The sequence below is a fragment of the Oenanthe melanoleuca genome, chromosome 22, assembly GCF_029582105.1.
Source record: "Oenanthe melanoleuca isolate GR-GAL-2019-014 chromosome 22, OMel1.0, whole genome shotgun sequence".
Taxonomy (NCBI): domain Eukaryota; kingdom Metazoa; phylum Chordata; class Aves; order Passeriformes; family Muscicapidae; genus Oenanthe; species Oenanthe melanoleuca.
This window is the reverse complement of record NC_079355.1, coordinates 2,295,309-2,309,947: the sequence shown is the minus strand read 5'-3', so window position 1 is coordinate 2,309,947 and position 14,639 is coordinate 2,295,309. Positions and strand designations below refer to the sequence as shown.

At 41.9% G+C, this 14,639-nt stretch overlaps 1 protein-coding gene across 1 annotated transcript in view; it reads right to left on the bottom strand.

The window, feature by feature from the left end:
- EBF2 (EBF transcription factor 2) overlaps positions 1-14,639 on the bottom strand; it is a 120,129-nt gene that overhangs the window by 72,986 nt on the left and 32,504 nt on the right. The window lies entirely within an intron of this gene.

The window sequence follows — 14,639 nt, the reverse complement described above, 5'->3', positions numbered from 1 at the left end:
ACTTTCTGGGAAATCCTCACCCTGGCACTCTGGGAAATCCTCAACCTGACATCCTCTGGACAATCCTCACCCTGGCACTCTCTGGGAAATCCTCACCCTGGCACTCTCTGGAAAATCCTCACGGCACTCTCTGGAAATCCTCACCCTGGCACCCTCTGGAAATCCTCACCCTGATATTCTCTGGGAAATCCTCACCCTGGCACTCTCTGGAAATCCTCACCCTGATATTCTCTGGGAAATCCTCACCCTGGCACTCTCTGGAAATCCTCACCCTGGCACAATCTGGGAAATCCTCACCCTGGCACCCCTGGAAATCCTCACCCTGGCACTCTCTGGGAAATCCTCACCCTGGCATTCTCTGGGCAATCCTTTCCTCTCTGGAATCCACCCAGACTTTGTGGAACCAACCCAGAATTTCCTTCCTGCTGCCCCAAGCCCAGACCTGGCACTGCCCTTCCCTGACCTCCCCAGCAGAATTCCAACATTTCCTGGGGGATCAGGATCTCACCAGTGCAGTTCCCCAGCGTCTCACCAGGTGCCTTCAGACACTCCCCCAATTATTATTATTATGCTCATTCTAATAAATAAATATTTTACAATTCTTATTTATAACACTTTTCGTGTTGCACCATGAAATTCCATACAGGTTGGGCTGTACAAGGAATGGTTTATCCTAAAATCAGAGCTGGTGAAATGCTATTTTTTTTAAAGTATAAATGAACAAAACTTGTTGTTGAAGGTACCCTGTCTCCCACATTTTTCCTGTGATTGGGCAAGAGGAAGAAAGACAGTGCTTTATTCAATTTTAACTCCTTTTGCTGTCAATTTTCTATATAAAGATCCCAGAATAAAAAAATAAAATTAAATTTAAAAAAAACCACAAAAAGCAAAAATAATTGTCTAACAACTCTTTTAAAAAGCTGTGAATAACTAAACAAACACAAGATTTTGAAAAATCTGAAGTGCTACTGTGTTTTTTAAACACATACAGAATTTGCTGTTATTTGGGAATTTTCCACATGAAAGTCACCTAAATTCTATTTTTATTTCTGTATATTTAAAGAATTTAAGAATCTGGATGAATAAAAACCAGATCTGACTCTCTCCTCTCAATTTCCCCACCTGCCCTGGCATTCTGGGAGCAGGAGCCTCCCTCAGTCCCACAGAAGAATTGGAGAAGAATTTGTTTAAAAAACAGAAAATCAGAAAACCATTAATCCACTAAAAAAAAAATAAATAAATCATCATTTGTCCATTCCTCCTTAGATTCTGTAGGAATATTTGTATTTCTCCTCATTTTCTGCAGGAATATTTCCATTTTTTCATTCCAAGAACTGTGGTGCCCAAAGCAAAGGCTTGGCTTTTCTAACCCAGTTTTTTTTTTTTTTAGTTCTTTTTGTTAAAAATTATACATATATATATTTTTATAAAAATCTTTCTGGACTCTAAATCTTAAATTATTCCACAATTCCATAATTTACTGGTTGCATTTTCTTGAGGTGTTTGGGATGCAGGAAGAGCTGGGAGTTGGAAACATCACACCCCCAAAAAAAAAAAATAAAATTACTGAGAGAAAACCCCCAGGAACATCCCAGGATGGAAACACCACTGGTGGCTCTGGGTGTTGATTTATGAACCCTCAATGATATTTTAGTAAAGTCCAGGAAAAAACAAAATAAAATTATTGCAGCAAATGGTGGTTGGCATTTTAAATCTCTCACTGAAATTGAGAAGTTTGTGTGTCACACCTGAACCAAAAATAAAACAAAAAAACCCCAAACAAACAAACAAAAAAAAACCTAATCTTGTCTTTGTTGCAGCCTCTGAGCCCCAGATAAATATCTCTCATAATTCTGGAGTCTCCTGCAATATTTACACTTTTCTGACTTTAATTACACATCTGGATTTTGGAATTCCTGCCTCAACCTCCCCTTTTTCTCTGGGTAAAAAAAAAAAATCATCATTTTTCACCCTCCCTTTGTTTCAGGGCAGTGAAAAATAACTTTACTCTTTAATATTCTTTGAGACAAGTAATTTTTTTTTTTCCAAATTTTCATACAATCTGAAAGAAGTTAAATAAATAAAAGAGTTTTTGAATGAGGTTAAGTGCCTGGCTTAAGCTGACACAACCCAGGAAATTGGAAATTAAGGCTGATAGTAACAAATTCTGCCTCTCATGGAAAAGAAAAGGCAAAGACAAAATGATCTGAGCAATAAATAATTCCTGCCAGAACTTTTCATCTCTAGGCTCACTCGTGCACAGATGGGAGTGCAGGGACACTCTCCTGTGTTATTGAAATGTTGGTTTGTGTGTTTAATTCTCACCAGGCTCATAAAACACAGAATTCACACCAGGGAGCAGGAGGGACCTGGCCTGAGGATGTTAAATAAGCAAATCTGGGAAGGGTTCATTATTTACCTTAAAAGCACCACTGGAGATGTTTGGGCTCTCAGGTAAATAAAGGTTTAGTCTGCAGGAATTATGAATTCAATTTTTTTTTTTTTTTTTTAAGCCCATTTCATAAAATACTGATTATAATTTTTAATTTTTTCTAGTGGAGCACAATAATCCTGATTTTTCTCTGTTAGGGCCTCGTTGCTTGGACAATACTGAAGTGGCTGAAAACCAGAGGAAGTTTTGATTTAAACTTTCACAAAGCTCTAAAGTGACCACAGTAAAGACAGAAACCCTTTTGCTTTTCCTGCATCCCTTAAAAGTTGCTACTCTTCATCATCCTTCTGCATTTTTATTTTCAAGTAGCAGACCAGACAAAGTAAGAATTATTCCTGTTTCAAGAATAAAACACCAGAATTTTGATAAATATTATATATTTTTTATTATATATATATATTATATATATTTTAACTATATCAGTTATGTCTGCTGATTTCTTTGCTTAATTAAGAATTTTTTTGCATGTCTAAATGATTCCACCTCATCAAGAACACCTTAAAAAAACCAAACCCCATCACCCATGTCAAGATTAAAAAATTAAAATTAAAAAGCACCTTCTCCATTAAGATGTTCCAAAACCCAGCAGTGAAATCCCATCAAGAATAAGGTGAATAAATCCAGAACAAAACCTGGCCTGTGCTGCTCCTCAGCAGATCAGGAGCTGATTTGAGCAAACTCCTCCAAAATCCAATCTCAGCTCCTCCTCAAGATCCAGAAACCAAAGCACAGACAGTGAGAAATTAATTTATTCAAACCAGCCTAAGCTGGAATTTTATTCTCAACTCTTAAATCTGTGCTCAGAATCAAGAACCATGTTGGGAGAAAAGGGGAGAATAGATTTGCAGTGGGACTGAGAGGGAGGGCAAAAAAAAAACAAAACCAAAAAAAAAATTAAAATGAAAAAAAAATATTAAATTTTGGTTCAGGAGCTGAAATCTTGAAGTTTCTGCTCACCCTGCACAACCCTGGGTATGGGCAGGGAAGATCTGGGAGTGTTGATGAACCCAGAAATTGCAGAATTTGGGCCCCTCTGCAATCAGCCCCATCCCAAAAAATCTCTGGGAATTCAGAGCAGCAAGTCAAGGATCCATAACCTGCCCTGTGTCCAAAAAAAAAAAAAAAAAAAAATCTGTTGCCAAGGAAACACCCAAATATCAAAATTGAAATATAGCTCAGCCCTTAATGAGCCCAAAAGGAGCTGTAGGAAGTTTACTCAAGTTCAGCAGAGATTTTTTTTTGGCTGAATGTGGGGAAGAGATTATTAAAAGAAGAACACAACACGATTCTGTGATGTAAATCTGGTTAAAAATCCTCTCTCATTTTTTTTTTTTCATCTCTTGGGACAGCAGCAAACACCCAAAAATGTGAGGATGCAAAACAAAAAAGAAAAAAAACAAAATCTAACATGCATCTGGGGACAAAACCAAACAAAAAGGAGGAAAATTTGTAATTTTAGCACAATGATGAAAACTTAAAAAAAATAAATAAAATAAAAAAAGGTACAGTTTTCCAGGAACTGCATTTTCCTGACATCTTGTGCACATTGAGGCCCGTGGAGAGTTCCCATTTTCCACAGTCAGCACTTTGAGGGTCAGGGGGGTCGAGGCAGCAGAATTCCCCGTGGGTGGCTGAGAGTTCATCCAGAACAATCCAGCTGAGCCTCCCCTGGGGCAGAGGGAACCCAGAGCTCTGAATTCACTGGGGGTGGCCCCTTCCCCCTCTGCTCCCATCCTCCTAACTCAGAACCCCCCCAAAAAAATACAAATTAAAGTTTGCATCCAGCTCAAAGTGGCACCAAGGGGAGAATTTCTGCTTTTTTGATGGTTTTTATCACGTGAAATTAGAAATTTGGAAGTGCCCTGGGACAGAAAGGGGATTTTTTTTTTGGGCCATTCTGAAAAAACACCTGGAACAAAGAGACTCATGTCTGGGAAATCCAGTAATAGCAAAATTAACCTCTGGTTCTGTGAAAAATCCAAACCACTGAGCCCAACATCACCATCATCATCATCATCATCATCATCATCATCATCATCATTATTATTATTATTATTATCATTATTCACATTGATTTCCTCATTCCTGGCTATAAACTAACACCATTTCCTTCATAAATTAGGCAGCAAAATAATTTGCTGGGGGGAAAAAAATAATATTTAAGCAAATAGGTAGAAGAGTGAATTTTCCTCCTTTTTTTTTTTTTTTTTTTTCCCAAGGAATTGTTTGCATACCTCAGTAAGAACCAGCTCAGATTCAGTTTCCATTCTCTAGCACATGTAGCTGTGAGTTCATTCAATATGTTCCCTAATTAAATCATGTGTTTTAAATATTCCAGCTCTGCCTGCACTTGAAACTTCCAATGCAAAATAACTGAGAGGAGGCACATGCTTTTATATTTATCTAAATTGTAGTTTTCAAATTATATTGCTACTTTTGTCCCTAAATATTATCCAAAATAATTAAAAAGCACCCCAAGCATTCAAGTAGTTTACATCAAAAAAATGTTATTTTTTCAAAACAGAGATTTAGGCACCATGCAAAATTAATGTGTATTTGAAAAAACACCAACCAGCCATGGAATTGTATTTAAATAGTAATGGTTTCTCAGGAATGTTTGCCAGAGTTTATTTAGCTACCAATGAAAAGTAAAAATGTAAAGCCAGGAAATGAATTGATGCTACTGACTTAAATCTTTACAAGATCCTTAAATAATATTTAAACCAATAGCCAATTAAAAAATAGACAACCATGCACACACACTCATAAATAATATAAATTATGAGTCACTGATGGAGATGTCCAGGAGATGAAACTCTGCATCATGCGCTTCATAAAAAGAAATTAATATTTTTTTTATAATAGGATGTGGTTAAAATGCTTAAATCACTATTGAGCAGAGCTCCTCCAAACCACAGGCACTTTTTCCGTGTTTTTTCCCATTTTCAGAGTCTAAATCAGGATAATTTGGCCAATTTGGCCACTTCCCATCACAGTTAAAGCCCAGCCTTGCTGGACTTGCTGACTCCCAACAAGGTTTGTGGTCCCAGTAGGTGCTGAGTGCTCACTTGACACCTTTAGGATCTCTCATAACATTCTGGAAAATGACATAAAGAGCTACAAAAAAACCCCTCTGAGCAGGGTGATTACTTGGGTATGATTCCCCATATTTTCTTGCATTTATTAAAGTTTACAGGCAGGGAAAAAAAAAAAAAAAATTCAATTTCTCTTAGGAAATGTCTCTGCTAAAAATTTAAAGCCGAGGTTTCATTCCTTCAGTTCTGAGAAGAGAGAAGAAAAAGAAAGGAAGAAAAAAAGAAAACTCAATCTGATTGTTGCTTTCTCTGCAGTTACTGTAAATATTTTATGAATGGATACCTCAGAGCAAAGAATCCAGATAAAAATTCCCTATAATTATTTGTCTAAAGCACCGAGGAAGGATTTGGACTTTGCCATAAGTCCTTAATGCAAAGAACTTGTCAACATCAGCTTGTTGAGACATTAAGGGGCTTTCTTTAGGTGCCACCTTTTAAACTCCAGTATTAAGCACAGCTTCTAGTAAATTTACTCCATGGTAAGCAGTTCCAGATGAGTTCTAGTGACAGGCTTCAGTCTCAAGGTACTTTTTCACTGCACATTAAAATCTCATGTTCCCAAGGCTGGCTTGTTTTCTGACTGATATCCAATTAGGGAATAGAGAAAAAAGGCATTTCCAAAGCTGGAGCTGAACAAAACAAGCCAGAGCAGTAACTCACTGATAACCAGCACATACTCTCTGTTTACTCACAAGTTACAATGGAAACAGGTGAGATCCTGAGCAGCAGCAGCTCCTCTGAAATAACTGCCCAACAGAGCAAGAGCAGAGTTCCAGCCACTGAATCACCTTCAAAGCAAATGTGGGAAATATTTGCACTAAATCATCACCTTTCAGCCCGTTTAGGATCTTCCTACGTGAAACACTGTGAGTGCTGAACCCCAGAACCCCAGACAGGGAGGAGTTGTAAGAAAATGCTACAACAAGGTTTCCTGGGCAGCAAAACCAAGGTTTGGTGGAAGTGAGTAGCCCCAAGTCACACAGGAAGCTTGTGGCAAAATTCACCATCGAAAGCAGCCCACTTTTGAGCATGAAGTTTTAATTTCTTGCCTCTTTTTTTTTTGAAGGATCCCACTAGGACTGTCCTCTGATAACCACTGGAGAACAATCAACTAATCCAACACAGGGACTGGTGTAAGAGCACAGGCAGTGCCTTCCTGGCACCCAGCAGCAATCCTAGCAATAAGGAGCACATTATTTATGCAGATATAATAATTTAGAATTCCTGTAGGACAGGTGGAGGGTGTGGGAGGGACACAAACAAAGCAGGTGTCTGCTTCTGCTCAGTGTCCACCAAACCAAACAGGAGCTGGACCAAGGATCAAACTTGATGAATTTTTTTGCTCCCTATTTGGATGAGTGCTTTGCTACCAGTTTTGCTAAGATTATGAAGGATTTCCTAAGTGGTGGGAAAACAATGAGGAAATTTAGTTCTTGGTTTGGAAGATGAATTTAAAATCCCTTTGGGAGTTGCCAAGGTCCCAACACTTGTGGTGCCAACACCCTAACCCTAAATCTAACCCAAACCCTAATCCTAACCCTAAATCTTACCCTAACCCTAAATCTAACCCTAATCTTAACTCTAACCCTAACCCTAACCCTAACTCTAACTCTAACCCTAACCATAATACTAATCCTAACCCAAATCCTAACCCTAACCCTAAATTTAACCTTAACCCTAACTCTAACCCTAACTCTAACCCTAACCCTAATCCTAACCCTAACTCTAACTCGAACCCTTACCCTAATCCTAACCCTAACCCTAACCCTAAATCTAACCCTAACCCTAACCCTAACTTTAAATCTAATCCTAACCCTAAATCTAACCCAAAACCAAACCCTAATCCTAACCCTTAATCTAACTCTAACCCTAACCCTAAATCTAACCCAAACCCAAATCCTAACTCTAATACTAACCCTAACCCAAACCCTAACCCAAACCCTAACCCTAAATCTAACCCTAACTCTAACCCAACCCTAACAATAATCCTAACCATAATCCTAATCCTAACCCTAACCTAAATCTAACCCTAACCCTAACCCTAACCCTAACCCTAACTCTAGCCCTAATCCTAATCCCTAATCCCTATTCCTAACCCATAATCCTAACCATAATCCTAATCCTAACCCTAACCCTAACCCTAACTCTAGCCCTAATCCTAATCTCTAATCCTAACCCTAACCCTAACCCTAATCCTAACCCTAATCCTAACCCTAATCCTAACCCTAACCCTAACTCTAACCCTAACCCTAACCCTAACCTTAACCCTAATCCTAACTCTAATCCTAACCCTAACCCTAACCCTTGGTCTCCAGGAGCGATGGGTTAAGCAGGAGCCACCCGAACACACCCAGGGGTGAATCTGCCTCTCTCCTCTCGTCCCCATTGACCTGCCCCTTTCCTGGCCACTTCAGAAAAACGACCCTTGTCACTTTGGGAGGAGCAGAAACACCACAAACCCCCCGGGCAGCAAAACCCTGCCTGGGGACATCCCAAGTGCCGCTGAAAACCAGAGCAAAGAGTCTGTGCTGAGCGCACAGACAGACAGACAGACAGACAGGTTTACCTGCAGCTCAGCAAGCGGCAAAGCTGCCGCAGGAGCCGGGAGAGGAGCGCGGGGAGCAGCAAACCCTTCCCAGCAGCAGGAAATCTTTTCTTTTAGGGCTGCTAAACGCCTGGCTTCTCCCCCGAGCGATCCAGGCGCAACCACACCTCGAGGTTCCTGTTGGGAACCAAGATGCTCCGAGCTCCTCGGGACGGAGCGGGGACTCTGCCGGCAGATGCCTGCGGTATTTGCCCGGATAATTTGCTTTTATTGCGGCGAGCGAGGCTCCTGTGAAGTGTTTGGGGGTTTGCAGGATGCTCTGACACGGGGGCTGCCCCAGTGTTTGCATTACCCGCTTTCATCAGGACGGCAGAGAGTGTTTTGAACACTCTAATTATATTGGAGGCTTTATTTAAGAGGTCCTAACAGCCTCCTTTTAGCACATCTGTGCGAAGGATTTTTATTTTCTGCGGCTTTAACGAGGTGGGAGAGCTGCTGTCCCTGTCCCTCCTGGTACTAAAATCTCTCCTCACAAGACTCCCACAACAAATATTTGCAAAGAGCTGGCAGGAGCTGCAGCCAGCTTGGCAATGTCCTGCACAAACACTGCTGCTCCTGTGGGTTTCCTCCAGAAACTCCAACACGCTCCAGGAGGAAGGAGGAAGGCAAAGCCAACAAGTGGATCACCAAAAGTTAAAGGTTATTTTATACAAGAGTATGGGAGAACTTAGAAAAGTTCCCAAAGGTGTTTAACAGTTTGGGGCAGGTGGAAAAAAACCCTCTTGAGCAGGTCTGGAATGGACAGCAAGAGGGAAGAGGTGAGAAATGGGTCCTGGTGCAGCAAAAAGGAATGATGAAATGAAGATTCACCTTGAGCCTTTGATTCATGAAAATAAAGGAGCATTAAAGCTTCTTGGAAAATAATCTGACATCATTATTAGAATAAAAGTCAAATTTACCTTTCAAGGCTGCTGCAAAATAGCCATGAAGGGAAACAGGGAGCATGAGGAACACAACAAAGGAGAAATATCTGAGGATTTGTTCAGAGAAGGGAAACATTGAAACGAAATCAAATTGTGGAGGACCAATCTGAGAACAGAAAATTAACTCAAAAACAGTTTCCTTGACTTTGCAAAAAAGCAGTGAGGATAAAAATCTCCCAGAAGGGAACACAGCATCCACCAGGCTTGAAAATGCAGCCCCCAACAGGTGCCAATAAAAAGCAGCCAACCCAACCCATTGAGTTTTGCACCCTGATGGGAGGCAGAGAAAGTATCTTAATCTGTATGGAGCAGATGGGGAAATCCAAGGCAGAGATCCAGACCTCTTTTTTTATTCCCTCTTTTTTTTTTTTTTTTTTTTTTTTTTTTTTTTTTTTTGACTCCTCTGAAGCCACCAGCAGAGCAGACCTTCTGTATTCCCTGATCCCCTTTCCCTCATCCCAATTTCCACCCCTTGGAGCAAGGAAGGACTGACAGCTCTGATTCCCATTTTTGTGATTTAACAGATCAAGATCCCCAAAATCCAGGCCCTGGCTGATCCCCCAGGAAAGCTAAATCTGTATTTTCAGTGTCTCCCAGCATTGAGTCCACATTGGGAATTGTCTCTGCCTTCACATTGCTTTGGGAGCCAATCAATAGGAAAAACAAAACATGGCAGATGTTTCATTTATTTCCTGCCCCACCCAAAATAATAGCCCATAATAATATCAAAATCTCAATAATAATATCAAAATCTCAATAACAATCTCAAAATCTCAATAACGATCTCAAAATCTCAAAAATAATATCAAAATCTCAATAACAATCTCAAAATCTCAATAACGATCTCAAAATCCCAATAATAATATCAAAATCTCAATAACGATCTCAAAATCCCAATAATAATATCAAAATCTCAATAACAATCTCAAAATCTCAATAACGATCTCAAAATCCCAATAATAATATCAAAATCTCAATAATGATCTCAAAATCTCAATGTCCTGCTGGAATTTGGAGTTTCCTGACTGATCAGAGCAGGGTTTGCATCTCTTGCTCTGGGAAGGAGGCTCAGCTCATCACACCAAGCAAAGCTTTTGGCAGAGCTCTGTGACATCATTTTCCATCTCAGAGGCTCCACAGCTCCTGGAGAGCAGCTCTAATTCTCATTAAAGGCAGAAGAAAGTGGATGAAGGTTCTGGGGACAGAAACAGGGCTCTCAAAATCCTAATTCAGGGTAGGAAGAGGCAGAATGTGAAAGAAGAACTCAAATTAAACCAGCTCCCAATGGGGAGGAAAAGGTTTCTTTTTCCTTTTTTAGTTGATGCAACATTTGAATTCTGCCATGAGGAGTTTTGTGTGATCCAAAGGGGAGGGGGAAACGTGTTCTGGCCACTCAGGCAGCTGCTCACAGAGTCAGGGATGCAGAATTCATTTCTTCCACTCCCTGCCTCCACAAGGCACCTCTGGAGAATCCTGTCAAACCTCCTTCCTGATTTCTCATCCAGAAATCAAAGATATTCTTCCCCCCAAAATCACCATCTGATCACTTGTGTCATCATTTTCCTTCTCTCACCACATCTAGTTTTGTCTTTTCTCATCAATGAAATTTTGGGCCATTTGCCCTGTTTAACCCCTGCCTGATGGTCCCTTACAAAAATCAAGCATCACTGGTTCCTCTTTGTTACAATATGAATCACTCTAAGCCAAAGAAACTTAAAATTAAACACAAAGCCAAAATCAGCAGAGAGAGGCACAAAATCAGATTTACTTCTGCAAAGCTTTGCTTAAATTACAAATCAGAAAAAAAAAAAAAAAGGAAACACACCCAAAAAAAAAAAAATTCACAAAAAACCCCCTCAAGACCCCCTCAGGGACCATTTCACCTGCACAAAGGAGGCAAGGGGTGAACATTTGTTTGTGTTGATGATGGGAAGGAGGAAAATCACGGCTGAGAAATGTGCATCGATGCACTCGATAAAAGCAAAGCTTTCATTTCCTCCTCGGCACTGAAACACACTCGGACACTCCCAGTCCCGGGGGTGCCACCCCCACGGACCACCAAAATAAAGCTGAACAAAGGAGGCTCATTTACAGCACGCTCAAGGAAAATATCCTGCCTGCAGAGCATCTTGATTTTTGGGAGGAGGACAGCAGCTGAAAATTCTGTCATTACTGGAGTTTGGAATGGATATCAGAGCTCCTGGCTGCTGTTTCTTGCTTTGCAGGCAGGAAAGGGAGGGATTGAAGAGAAGGGACATTCAGGGAAGTTTATCCCTGCAAATAATCAGAGGGGGTGTTCACAGCACGGCCAAAAAAAAGAAAAAAATATTAACATTTCACAAGTTCCCCCTGTGGCCTCCCTGGCTCCTCCTTCTCCATCAAAAATTCATGAAGGGAATCAGCATTCTTTCCCCAATGGGTCCCCCAGGTGCCATAGACCCTGTTGGAGAGAAGGGCCATAAACAGGAATTATCCCCCCCAGGGGAGGCAGGGCTGGGGATGCAGCTCCAAACCCTTGGGGATCTCTGTGGGGCAGGGAAATGGGGCAGGGCTGTCACTTCTGGGACCTCTGACACCCCCAAGGATGCCCCAGGTCCTCCCCGAGCACCACAAACTTCCCAAAGTGCAAAAACAAACAGGGCAGGGCTGAGGAACCTCCCCAAAAACTGCTCCTGGCCCCTCAAAGGGACACCAGGGCTCAGATGTTCAACTCTCATCACTCAACCTCTGTGTAGCTTTTGTTCCAGGCAAAAAAAAAGCAAACTCTGTGATATCATAAAGCTCAAAAACTCACACTTGATTTTTTTTTTTTGAATCTTCTAAAAGCATCTCCAGTTCAAACCACAGTAAGAAGTGTTAAGCAGTTTAAAAGCTGAATGAGCACCTTTACAAGGAAATAAATAAAAAATCAAATCAATAAAAGTCCTGTCTGTAGGCAGAACCCAGAGCTGCAGGGGGTCAGAGGAGCAGCTCCAGGTCTGGCCTCTCCCCACATCTTTGTCACCTTTGGCTTAGGCTGGTGCAAGCCAAAGCCACCAAGAGCAGGAAACAGAAAAAAAAAACAGATTTTAATTCTCTTCCCAAGCCCAGCCCAGCACACAACACTTTCTATCACAGGTTTTAAAGAAAATATGACAGAAGGAATTATGGCCTTGTACAGGTGACAGCACTGAGGACAAATGTTAGTGAAGAACTTCACCAGGAGTCACAGGAGATGGGATTAGAGAGCCTAAACCAGGATCTGCCTTGAGAGCATCAGGACCAACAATTCCCCTCCCAAAACCAGCTTGGGATGGCACAATGCTGCTGCCAGGGAGGAGAGGGGCAAAAAGGATTCAGCAACAACATTTCCTTCAGGCAGAAGAGAAGCCAAAAGTCCATTTATTAAAGAATCAAACTGCACTTTTATAGACTAGATCATGGACCTGACTCAACTCCATTGGTGCAAGGAAGGTGACACCCCTAGTGAACAAAAACATCACATCTCACACATCCAGCAGCTGCTTAATCATTGTTATAAATCTTTTTCTTATGTTTTCCTTGAGCAGCTTGAGAAAATCCAAACTGCTTCTTTCCCTGGCTTTCACCAGTGTCCACACCACAATGTATTTTCTTCATGAAACAGAAATAAAATAGGGTTTGACAGAGGTCCAGAGGGCACTGTGATCCTCTGGAAAGGTGAGGGAAAGATCCAAGGTGCTTGAAATCCCTCCTCCAGCAAGTGAGGCAGCTCCAGCCATCAGAGCTGGGGGGATCCCCTTTGCAGCACAAATGTGGCACCTGCACAGCCTGGAAATGTCCCTGGAAATGTCCCAGGCAGGATTATTCCTGATGTCTGATCCTGGAATTCATTGAAGAAAAGATTCAAGATTCAAGGTTCAGCCTCTGGAGCTCTGCACAGACACCACTCATAATTTGGCTGCAGCTCAGCAGGAACAGCTCCACAGCAGGAAAAGTGGTTTGGGTTGGGAGGAAACTCAAAACTCACCTAATTCCACACCTTGCCATGGGCAGGGACACTTCCCAGCAGCCCAGGCTGCTCCAGGCTGGCCTTGGACACTCCCAGGGATGAGGCAGGCAGTGATTTCAGTGATTTTGTGGCAAATATTCCTACAGGCTTTTAATTTTGCTCAGACAAACCCACTCAGAGCATTGGAACCACGTTACCTGCAGCTAGAAAATCTCCCCACTTTGATCAGCAGCATTTATGCAAATCTTCCCGTGGACAATTCAGGGCTGCCCTGTTTTCCTCCCTTTTGCTCAGAACACTTCCAAGGTTTTGTTTGGCAGTGCCATTAAATGCCCTTTTATTGCTCCCTCGCTGGAAGCACCTGAGAACCAGGCAGAGCTCCGAGATTTACAGCCTATTTTAAACTCAGATAATGATGTTTAATTTGTTATTGGCTGTGTAAAGGTTAACAAAGAAATAACTCAAACTATTAGCAAAGGAGTAGCAGTTAAGGCAGGGCAATTAAGAGCATGACAAGACTGATCTGGTTGGCAGAGCAGCTGAGGATCCACGTTCACTGCTCCACAAGTTCATCCTCTGAACATTTTCTGTGCTGTCCAGTTGGTTTTCATCACTAGTGAACATTTTCTGTGCTGTCCAGTTGGTTTTCATCACTAGATTTGCACCAGGAGCAGTTGAGAGACGTCCTCACCCTCCAACCTGAAAGAAGTTCCTGCCCCCAGCAGTTCATTATTCTGATTTTTGGGGATTACTCCTCTCAGAGCTGAGCAGCAGAGGGAAACAAGCAGGAAAAAGGAACCAGCTTGGTTAAACCCAGCTCAGCTGCAGTCTGAGCTGCATTTGTCCATAATTCAGTGAAATTCAGGAATGTTTCTTGGCTGTGGCTGCCCCTGAATCCCTGCAAGTGTCCAGGGCCAGGCTGGGACAGGGGGAGGTGTCCCTGTCCCTGGCAGGGGGTGGCCCTGGGAGGGATTTAAGGCCCCTCTCCAAAACCACCCCAGGGTTCTGTGATTCCCTCCACCAGCTCTGCAGTGGAGCAGAGGCACCATCTGAGCCACTGCACTGTGAATAAACACAAATCAAAGCCCTAAGTGAGCAGATCTCAGCCTGATTTTATGGCACTGCTCAAACTACACCCCAAGGCCTTGCTTTTAAAACTCCATGGCAATGGACTGCATGAATCACACATTTTCCTGGGGAGGGAGGGCTTAGCTTTCCCAATTTTATTCCAACCAACCAATCAATCAATCAATCATATGCAGATAACCTATTTTTTTTTTTCTCCTCCTTATTCAGGCCCTTGGGCAATTGCAGGAATCAACTTTTGGAAGAGCTGGGGAGAGGTTATTGGATGTAAGCCCGGCAGCTTTTGGAAAAAACAGAGCAGAAAATATGCAGAACTCATGAAGGAAAGACAAGCAGATGCTGCTTGAAAATCTGGTTCTATTCTTATGTCAACAAATTTGTGCACAGGCAGCCAAGAAGCCCACACAGAGGTAACACAACAAATGTGGCTGAAGATATTCCAGGGAAACACAAACTCTCCCTGTAGGATCTGCACTAAGGCCTGACTCAAGAGCAATTCCCAAAATTT